We start from the raw sequence: 10,573 nt of genomic DNA on the forward strand, positions 1-10,573 counted from the left end.
AAACGTCGGGAATTTTAGAAGACAAAAATAAGCAGAGGGAAAAATAGGGAGAATTAGGGAATTAGGGAGAATTCTGAAAATATGAAAATAAAGAAAACTAGGAAAAAAGGAGAAAATAGGCAAAATATAAAAAATTAGGAGAAAAAATTAGGAAGAAAATTAGAAAATAGGTAGGAAAAAATTTGGACAAAACTAGGTAGAAAATAGGAGAAAATTGGGGGAGACTAGGAAAAAGTAGGGGAAAATAGAAGGGAGAAAATAAGGGAATTTAGGGGGAGGGATATAAGGAAACATTTAGGGAAGTAAGGAAATTTTAGGAAAATGAGGGTAAACAGGGAAGAATTAGGTAAATGGGGAATTTAGAGGGAAGAGAGAGAGAGAGAGAGAGAGAGAGAGAGAGAGAGAGAGAGAATGTAGGAAAAAAATAGGCAAAAATTAAGAAAATGTTAGAAAACTATTTAGGAAAAAATTAAAAAGTAAAGAAATTTAGAAATAATGGAAATGATAGGGAGAATTAGGAAATAATTAGCGAGATTAGGAAAAAATATAGGAAGAACTAAGAAAAAATAGGGGAGAATAGAAAAAATTAGGAGAAAACTATGAAAATTACAAAAGGTGCTAGAGTGGGGTAAACTGAGAGGTTTTAGGGGGGTTTAGGAGAAAGAAAGAGTAGAGAGAGTGAGGGAAGAATCTAGAGAGAGAGAAAGGGGGAAAGAAAATATAAAAGGGTTTTCAATGGATTATAAAGGGGAGAAAAGTAATAAATATGTTCAAGAGGAAAAGAGAGGATAGTAAGTGTGTGTGTGGATTTTATATTTTTCAATAAATTAGTAGTTTGAAATTAATGAGCTATTAAGATGCTTATTTTCATTTTACAAGATCAGAACTAAAACTTGTTACAAATTGGGAAAAATTTCAATCCGGAATAATAATTCGCAATGCTGCTTTTTCATTCACAAGAATAAGAGAAAGCGATGGTTTTGCATCAATTTTATATGCATGATAGCAGACCCTTGTCCACTCCCATGGAATCACCTTATATAGATCCTCAATCGTACATAAAACTTATTGGAAGTTTGATTTACTTGACTATTTCTAGGCTAAATATTTACGTTAGGTAGCCTAGAGGGAGTTTTGCATTTGTGAGTTCTATTTGAGCCACCTGTACAACTGTAGGCCCTTGATCTTGAATTGATTTTAAGGCCTAGAAGCCTTCCTTAAAAAATCTCCTCCCTTTCAAATTTGCTAGTCATTGTCATGTGAAAGCCTACACGACTTTTCCAAGAATGTACATAAGCTTGTAACTTTGAAGCCTTCCTTTGAGTGTCCCCATATCTTGTATAACAGGACATAATTTGGTAGCAAATTTTGAACAAGGTACGATGGTGTCATTGCATGTGGTTGTGAAAAGCATCTGTTAGCAGTGTGAATAAGGTGATTCACAATGGTCCCGAATTAGTATAACTTTACCACTGCCATCTACTACAAATTCAAATAGTGATGAGGATATGCAAAGAACACGCTTATCCCCGTCAATGGTATGTAATAAAAAGGACTAAATGCAAGGTTGTAAAACATTGAGAATGAGATCGGAGCAATGTTAGTGCCACCTCCTCTAAGCGTAAGATATCCAATCGCTCCAGGCAAGTGATAGCTGGGGAAGCAATAAGAGAAGACATATTACTCGAAGAAGAGAGAGTGTCTCTAGATCCCAAGGCCAAACATCCGGCTTCAAGGTGTATGTAGTGACTGAACTCAATGGAGGCGTCTCCCATGAAGTCAGATGAACGAACTCCTTTGTATCCCATATCGATGATCAGAGGTAGCAGGATGACAAAGCATGGCAGATCGTCCAAGTTTATGGAGTGTTTAGTGTACGTAGAAGTTTGCCACTGGTTATAAAGGTTGGGGACGTTCATACTCCGTCAACAAACACACGTTCGACTGTTTGATTTTCTCTTGGTGTCATTATTTCAGTGGCAGAGATATATTTTTGGTTATCACATGCCAGCGGTATATACAACATTCATGATTGCTTTCTCAATGAATGTGTCTATTATGTCCACACAACTGCAAGCGGATCAAAAAAGGGTTGAAACACCATGTGGAAAATAGAGTGTCGTGCTCATACATGAATTGAATTGTATTCACTTGATGATTTATGGTGCATACATCTAGATATATGTGTAGTGCATCTCGACGGTTACAAAGAGGAGTAACCTCTCGGATCTTTCGTGTGTGTGCATGAGACCTTAATGGTCTTAGTTCCAATACTCCCCCTTAAGAGATCATTAAGGTCTTGAAGGTGGTGAGTGTTTGGATGTATTTTGAAACAAGAAATGAGATGCACCCCCAGTTATTGTGGTGCTTAAACTGTATGCTATAAAGTTACAATATGTAATGTAGTTTTCTCTATCCAAGTTCTAATGTAGCATGAATGGCAATCAACATGAAGATTTCGGTCTTCATTTTCTTCATTTCTGGAGCTTGTACTTTTTTTCTCTACCTCAAGCAAGAGAAATTGAGGGAGGTGTTAGCTCCATCTTCATGTTTGTAGACTTTGTCATCACCCTTAGGCTTTTGTGCTTGGTCGCTAAAGCCCCCCTCTCATTTGTGTCCATTTTCTTCATCGTTGAACTCTTGATCATCCTGGTCCAGGTCATCTTGATCTTCGTCTTCTTCGCCATGGTTTGTTGGGTCGTAGCCTTCTTCCCACTTTGTTATCCTTTGCTTGGTCAAGCTGATCATCGCTTGCAACGCTCTCTGGATCATTTTGATCCGCATCCTCTATTGTATGATTCATAATGCCATGGTCTTTCGTCGCATTGTCAACGATAGCAAACGTCATCTTTTGCATGTGCATCTTCGTTGGTTATCTGCCAAAAAGTTTCAATTCTATCCAAGTCGCCCTCAAGATTGTCATCTCTTGCATTGTTGGTAGAGGCATATGGTTCCTTGCCCGTAGATGCTACCTGATCTTCGTCTGAATCATCATGGTTGTCCATATCCTCGACTTTGTCAGGTTCAGTATCTTGTCCATTGTTTGCACGATCTCCATCTTGGACGACTCTGTCCTTTCTCATCAGGGTGGAAAGGAGTAGCGATCATAATGCAAAGATGGAGCGAGGTCTTTCTTTTGCCCTTAGGAATAATCCGTAGCTTTGGACGAGCGCTGAATACAGGATCATACAACTCATCATCAAGCTTTGGAAGGAATCGAGTAGCAAAACATGGAAAAAATTCACCCTCAAATGCCTTTCGCTTTCCTTGGTGTTGGATTTGCTCGACGTTGTCGACTTTTTGCATAGGCGGGTTGTTGCCTATGTTTTCTTTTGTATTTGTAGGCTTTAACTGGTCTTGTTCTTCACCGTCTTGTGGCAGGAGGCTACCGTGACATTCACTTTCGTCACACCCTTCGTTGCGGGTTCGCAGATCTTTGTTTGCTTGTGGGTCTTTCTGCCCATCTCAATTTTGTTATTGGCGCCCTCTTTCCTCTATCGCTCCTCATTTTTGCGGGAGTCTTTTGTTTCGATCTTGTGCTGCGTTTAAGGAGGGTAGGTCCATGTTGTCTGCCTCTTGGTCGTCGCTGTTGAGCCTGCAGCCAGGTCTTCAGGGTGTGTGCCCTTTCTTTCTTCTGCATTTTGTGGCAGCAGGTCGCCATTTTGTTTGTGCCTTTTAGTTTTGGGCTGTCGCAGGGTTTTCTTGTATGCTTCATCTCCTCCTTTGTTGGGGAGGATTAGGAGGCCATCACGTTGCGGAAGTGCATGGCTGGTTTGGGTCCATGCCCATCCTGATACCATGTGGAAAACAGAGTGTCGTGCTCATACATGAATTGAATTGTATTCACTCGATGATTGATCGTGCATACATATAGATGTATGCGTAGCCCATGACACTTACAAAGAGGGGTTAACCTCTCGGATTTTCCATGTGTGTGCATGAGACCTTAATGGTCTTACTTCCTATACACCCTCTGAAGAGTGGGTGAGATCCATCGCCCATAACATTCCTGGTGACGCTCTTACATTCGCACGCATAGTCATTTGATTAAGGCTTGCATGACCAACCTTGGAATGATAGCACGATTGAAAATGAAGGAGTTCATGGAAGCCCTAGCTATTGGAGCCAATGCAAGTATGGTTGGGCAATTTGGAGTAGAGCTCTAGTCGGGGGCTTATCTAATTGCTCAGAAGGTCCTCTTAACTACCAAACACAATGCCGATGAACAATATATTTAAGAAATCTCAAGCCGGACTAGGGAGCTACTTAGTCGAGGCACAAAAATTATCCTTTTTCTAAAGAAGGATTAGTCTAATATCTTAAAGAACGAAGGCTGAAGGATCTAAACATTTTGAGTTTATTAACTACCCAATCTCTCTTGGACCAAGAAGACAACGAAGAAAGAGGTAGATGACGATGAAGAGGAAAAGGATAAAAAGGAGGAGGAAAGTGAAGTAGAGGAAACATAAAACTTGGTAATCATGAAGACAGTGAAAACAAAGCAAAGCTGGCTGATCTACTTAGATACCATTCAACTAAAGTGGACATGGGGGCCCCTCCACCAAACTGAGTCTGATCAAATGCTAATGCACACTTCATCACTTGGGAACCATCCTCAAGATTCGCAGTGTTAAGAATGGAGGCAAGGGGGAGCGCGGACGATTAATGAGTTAGTAAGCTCTAAGGTAGAGGGGGATGCAAGCTTGGAAAGGGCATCTTTTTCACGATTCTACCACCCCGAGAAAAAGTTGAACTCCTTCTTATGATTCCTTCCATTTTGACTTTGAGGAACTTTCGATGGTCACCTAAGCTATTTTGTATATGCATTATGGATCTTAGGTCGGTAGATCGATAAGCAGCCCATCCTTTGGTATTCACAAGAGTCATGCAACTAGTCCATTTGTAAAGTTCAACTAGATCTATGATGCAGAGTCAATAGTAAGGATAGATGCCTATGACATTACGAGGATGGTGTATTCGCACATGCATGCCTCAGCCTACCTATGTGTCTAATATTAGTAGTTATTTGTTACTTTAAGATCCAAGAGAGCAGGAGGTCTTTAACTTGGCCTTCTGCCATGACGCCTTCTATGTAATATGTCTATTTCTTATTTATTGTTGAGACTTAATTGCGATCCTACTCGATGATAATATTCTTAATGTTCTCAATATCGATGCACAAGGAAGGGCCCATTCCCTTCAATTTAACTTTGGGAAAGGAAGCACATCGCCTCCCGGCCCACACTATGTGTAGTTATAATAATAATTGTATAAATAATTTTATACAAATATTTTTAATTGCTTTCCTTGCTCTAGAGATACTTGCTTCAATCTAAATTCTTACAACATTCCTCTCTATTGTTTGACGCATGTTCTTGATGCAAGGGAAGATTCAGAATCTGCAACAAGGATAGCTAACTTCGACGCAAGATCAGAGGATCACAATTCATATGGTTGTAGTTCATGCCATATTATTACATAGGTTGTAACTACGAATGAAAATTATGAGTTTATGTATGTGTTGGCCTTCAATTTCCCAAAAGGAACAAACATTTACACTCCATCAGATCAGTAATAAAACACCACCCCTGACGTTTGCCAGGAGGATTGGGCTTTAGTGGACCCTGTTCCGTGTCTCACGTCCATATTTTTACGCTTTTTTTTTCTTTTAAAAATTTCATTAAATTGTAGGATTCAAAGTTTCCATTAGAATATGGGACTTTTGAAGGACTCTAAATTATAGGGAGTGATTAATGAATGAATGAATGCAAAGGATGAATAAGAAAGGTGATGATAAGCATATTTAAACATTGTACTACAGTTCAAAAAACGACCATAATATCACAACACTATATTTTTAGGCAAGTAACATTGTGCCATGAAATGAAATACTTGAGCCACGTGTCACCTTTTTTTCCCGTTTCTTATGAATTTTACATTTTCAGGAATGGCAAAAAGTTATAGAAACTGTCAAACCATATACATCTCTCTATGATGGCCATACAATGCACATGACATCCACATCAACGTTTTGAAGAATATTAATGAGAAGCAGAGAATGGTTGGATTTGAAAAGGTGATTGGGGGGCCCGGTGACCAAAGGAGGAAGCAGGTGGTTACAACGGAATGTGTCAGTGGGGGAGGAGGAGAGTGTTACATGCAAAGGGCAAAATGGATGCATTCCATTAGAGGGGAGGTCACCTTCTCCATATGTTGTAGATGTTTTTTGTACCTATGTTTTTCTATGGCTTTGCCCTCCTAGCTTTGCCTCTTGCTCTGCCTTGCAAAACATCTCTCCCATTGCTTGCCAAGCTCCTCCTTTGCCTCTTGTTCTTCCTTGCTTCTCCAATGAGAGTGATATGCCCTCCTCCTCTCCCCCATTAGATCCTCCCCCCCCACCTTCTCCCTCCATCTTCCTCGCTATTTGAACCTTTCCCTTTGCCATGGCTACATCCAGCCTCCTCGTCCACCCTTCCACCCTCCATTCCCTGCCTCTCCTCCCCCATTGCAACCAGCCCTCCCTCCCATTGAGGCCATCCAGATCTATCTTGTCACTCCACAACCCAACCGTTCCATCACGCCCCTCAATGTTCTTAATTTCGATACCATTGCTTCTATCAAGATGTGTGTCCAAGCTTTCAATGGCATTTTCATGAAGCATCAAAGGCTTATATATGCAAGCAAACAGTTATCTCGTGATGATTGCTTCATACGGGAATGCGCGGTAACCAATGGAGAGGTTCTTCATTTGGTCCTCCAACTTTCTGATCTTCATACTAAAACTGCCAATGCACCCAAAACGAGTTAAAAATGGAATGGACCAGAAGTGTGCGCGAGCTGAAGCGATGCATATCCAAGAAGGAAGCGGGCTATGCATTAGACGAGTAGCTCCAAGGGTGAGAATATAAGTGATGAATGACTCATTGATGATCTCCCTTTAGAGGACAATGTTGTGGTTCATCTGCTTGAGCAAAATTTGTGAAAGTCAAAAGCAAGGTGCTTGGGTGGGAGGTTGAATTATCTATGTCTACATCGGATTCATATCGATAGGAATTGCATGCTTCTTCAATGAGCATAATTGACATAAAGTGCACAAAATCCAAGTTGGGTTCCTAGTCATGGTTCAACCGAAGCATAGATTTACCACCAACTTGGAAATTTTGCTCCCAAACTAAAATGTGACTCGGACATGCAATGTTTTGCCACTTCGATTGGCGCTTCCAAGGGCAATTGTACCCTCTATCTTGCTAAACCTCACTTAGCAGCAAGTGGGTCTTCAACAGGTTTGTTCTCCTGTGTTGTCATCAGAAGGATCTAGTGGTGCTTACTTTATGCATGATGAACATGGAATAGACACAATGGTTGTATTCAAACCAAATGGATGAGGAGCCAATGGCACTCAATAATCTGATGGGTCTTTCCCCCCCACGTAATGGTCAAGGTCTCAAGAGTACTCGTGCGTGTTCCCCTTTTTGAGAGTTGAATTGTTGCCTTGTGTGATTCAGGTTTTGAGTGAGGATCACCATGCCATTCAGAAGAGGAAACGGAAACCTCCCATTGCTTAGACTTTGAGCTGATGAGTTTCAGCTACTAGTCATCTTACTTCCCCTTTCGGTGGTCACGCCTCTCATTTTCTTGCTCAGTCGAGTTGGAAATTCTCATCTCCTATTCACAAGGAATTTTGAGATGGTTCTGATGGGTGGATGACCCGAGAGGGCGATCTAGCTCTTGATTTTCCATCAAAATAGTACGCACTAAAATGTGAGATTTAGATTTGCTTGTCTCTTGTATCATCTTGAATAAATTTCATCAATCCGATCATGTTAATAGAGTCTTACTATGTGTTTAGCCTTGATGTAGTGGCTTCCATGTTTTTGTTTCCAAAGAGATTTAATAGACAATCAAAGCAAAGCGAGTGCTCTTAGCCAAGCAAAGTATTTGTATCCAAGCAAAGCAAGCAAGTAGGAAGGCAAGAAACAGCAAGGATCGTAATCTAGGATGTTTCATTCATATTTCAGATGATGCAACCAATTATTGAAGCACATGAAGAATCTTAGTTAAGTCGAACTATGCAAGTTAGGCAGACGTGGCTAGTTACAACCGGTCTTTCCATTTCTATATTCTAATCAGATAAAGAAGCCATTAGGAAGTATTGCATTAAAGATAAGCAAAACTGGTGTTGAAACCAGTCTATAGAATTGATATTTAGGTGGACTATCTTTGAAAGACGTGAATAAAATCGGGCTCATGTCATAGTAGAGTAATGCCACAAACTACCTCTTTTCTTTTACGTAGTTGCCTCCAACTCCTTCAAGACTTCTATTGATTATCTTTAGTAGTGATTAGCAAAGCATGTACATCCAATTTGCTTCAAGAAAATTTTGGCAATACATAAAGTACACACACTGATATAGCATAATTGCATGAGCATTGTAATCCAATGACTTATGCAAAAGGCTATGTGCAAAATGCAAAATGCATTCCAATTATCTAACACAACATCTACTATCGTTTTCAATATTCACTTTTAAGCATGCTAAGAATCGAATAAAGAGAAAATTCATTGGTCTTGAACTTTTCACGGTTGGTTATGTACTAAATGCAAAGTGTTATGTCCCGAATGCAAAGCGCTATGTGCCAAATTCCAATTGCTATGTGCTATATACGAATTGCTATGCAAATCGATATGAATCCAAGGAAGGGCATGCTCCTTGGTCTTATAATTTTTGGAGGGAAGTGTGCCAACTCTCCCCCCACACAAATGTGAGGTTATGTGCTAAATGCAAAGTTCTATGTACAAAATACAACGTGCTATGTGTCAAGTTCAAATTTCTATGTGGTAATTAGATGCAAAATGCCATGCCGTATTGATTCAAAGTGTTATGAACCCAAGGAAGGGCACATTCTTTGGTCTTATAATTTTTAGAGAGGAAGGTGCCAACTCTTCCCCCACACCAATGTGTGGTTTATGCTAAATGCAAAGTCCTATGTGCCAAATTCAAATTGCTATGTGCTATATATAGATTGCTATGTGCCGATATCAACCCAAGGAAGGGCATGTTCCTTGGTCTTATCATTTAAAAGAGGAATTGTGCCAACTCGCCCCCCGCACAAATGTATGGTTATGTGCTAATGCAAAGTGCAATGTACAAAATGCAACGTGCTATGTGTCAAGTTCAAATTTCTATGTGCTAATTAAATGCAAAATGCCATGTGTTGATTCAAAGTGCTAAGGAAGGGCACATTCCTTGGTCTTATAATTTTTGGAGAGGAAGGAAGGTGCCAACTCTCCCCCCACACCAATGTGTGGTTTATGCTAAATGCAAAGTCCTATGTGCTAAATTCAAATTGTTATGTGCTATATATAGATTGCTATGTGCCGATATCAACCCAAGGAAGGGCATGTTCCTTGGCCTTATAATTTTTAAAGAGGAAGTGTGCCAACTCTCCCCACATAGAAACGTGCGGTCATGTGCTAAATGTAAAGTACTATAAGCCAAATGCAAAGTGTTACATGCCAAATTCAAATTGCATTATGCTAAATGCAAATTGAAATGAACCCAAGGAAGGGCATGTTCCTTGGTCTTATAAATTTTGGAGAGGAAGTGTGCCAACTCTCCCCCCAGATAAATTTGTAGTTATGTGATTAATGCAAAGTTACTATGTGCTGAATTCTAAGAGCTATGTGCCAAATTCAAATTGTTGTGTGCTAAATTCAATTTTGTAAAAATAGGACTTGTACTTATAAGATAAAGTTATAAAATTCAAATAAGACGTATACTTTTGTCAATATAGCTACCTGCCCAGATCTAGTTTCTTCTGCTTTGTTGGTCTAATCTTCTACTCTAGTCTAAAGGTGGCCTACCCAACCTACTTCAAAAGACAATGAATTTATTAAGACTCTAGAAAAGGTTCATATGCACGTAGGAGAGTTCTAAGGTATCTCAATTGTACATGGGATCATGGGACTCAATTATGACAGATCTCAATTCCTATGGCTTTCAAATCTCTAACCTACCACGGACACACGAGGGAAAAATAATGAGGACACGTGGCAACTTGGAGGAGAAGAGCTTGCCATGTGTGTGCTCAGAAGGAGGCTTGGAGAGGGAAGGAGGTGGAAAGACAAGAGGCAGGTTTTGAGTGGGGAGGAGAGGTGGAAAGACAAGAGGCAGCTTTCGGAGGAAAGAGGAGATAGAAGGTCAATGGAATGGAGGAGATGGAAGTTCACCTTTGGGAGGAAGGAGGAGATGGAAGGTCAATGGAATAAAAGGGGGAGATCCAAGGTCTTAGAGCCATGGGTTAAGACCTAGCCAAAATTTCAAAAGCTAATCCAAGTACACAAGGTGATTTGATTAGTAATTCAAGAATCGATCAACGCATGTGCCAAAAGGAGCTTCGAGTGTTTAAAACATGCATTTGTTTTGGCATTGGCCATTTCTCAATTACTTTTTAGTTGATCCGTTTCCTCGATCCCAACAAAGCTGTCAAATGAGAGCTCCGTTGGATCCAGACAAATGAAGCAAATTGGATTCCTAAATTTCAGTATTTAAGGGAGAAGGAGCCTACCTTG

This window comes from Dipteris shenzhenensis, chromosome 23 (genome assembly GCF_047967505.1).
Source record: "Dipteris shenzhenensis isolate YYH24624 ecotype China chromosome 23, Dip_SZ_1.0, whole genome shotgun sequence".
NCBI classification, from domain to species: Eukaryota; Viridiplantae; Streptophyta; class Polypodiopsida; order Gleicheniales; family Dipteridaceae; genus Dipteris; species Dipteris shenzhenensis.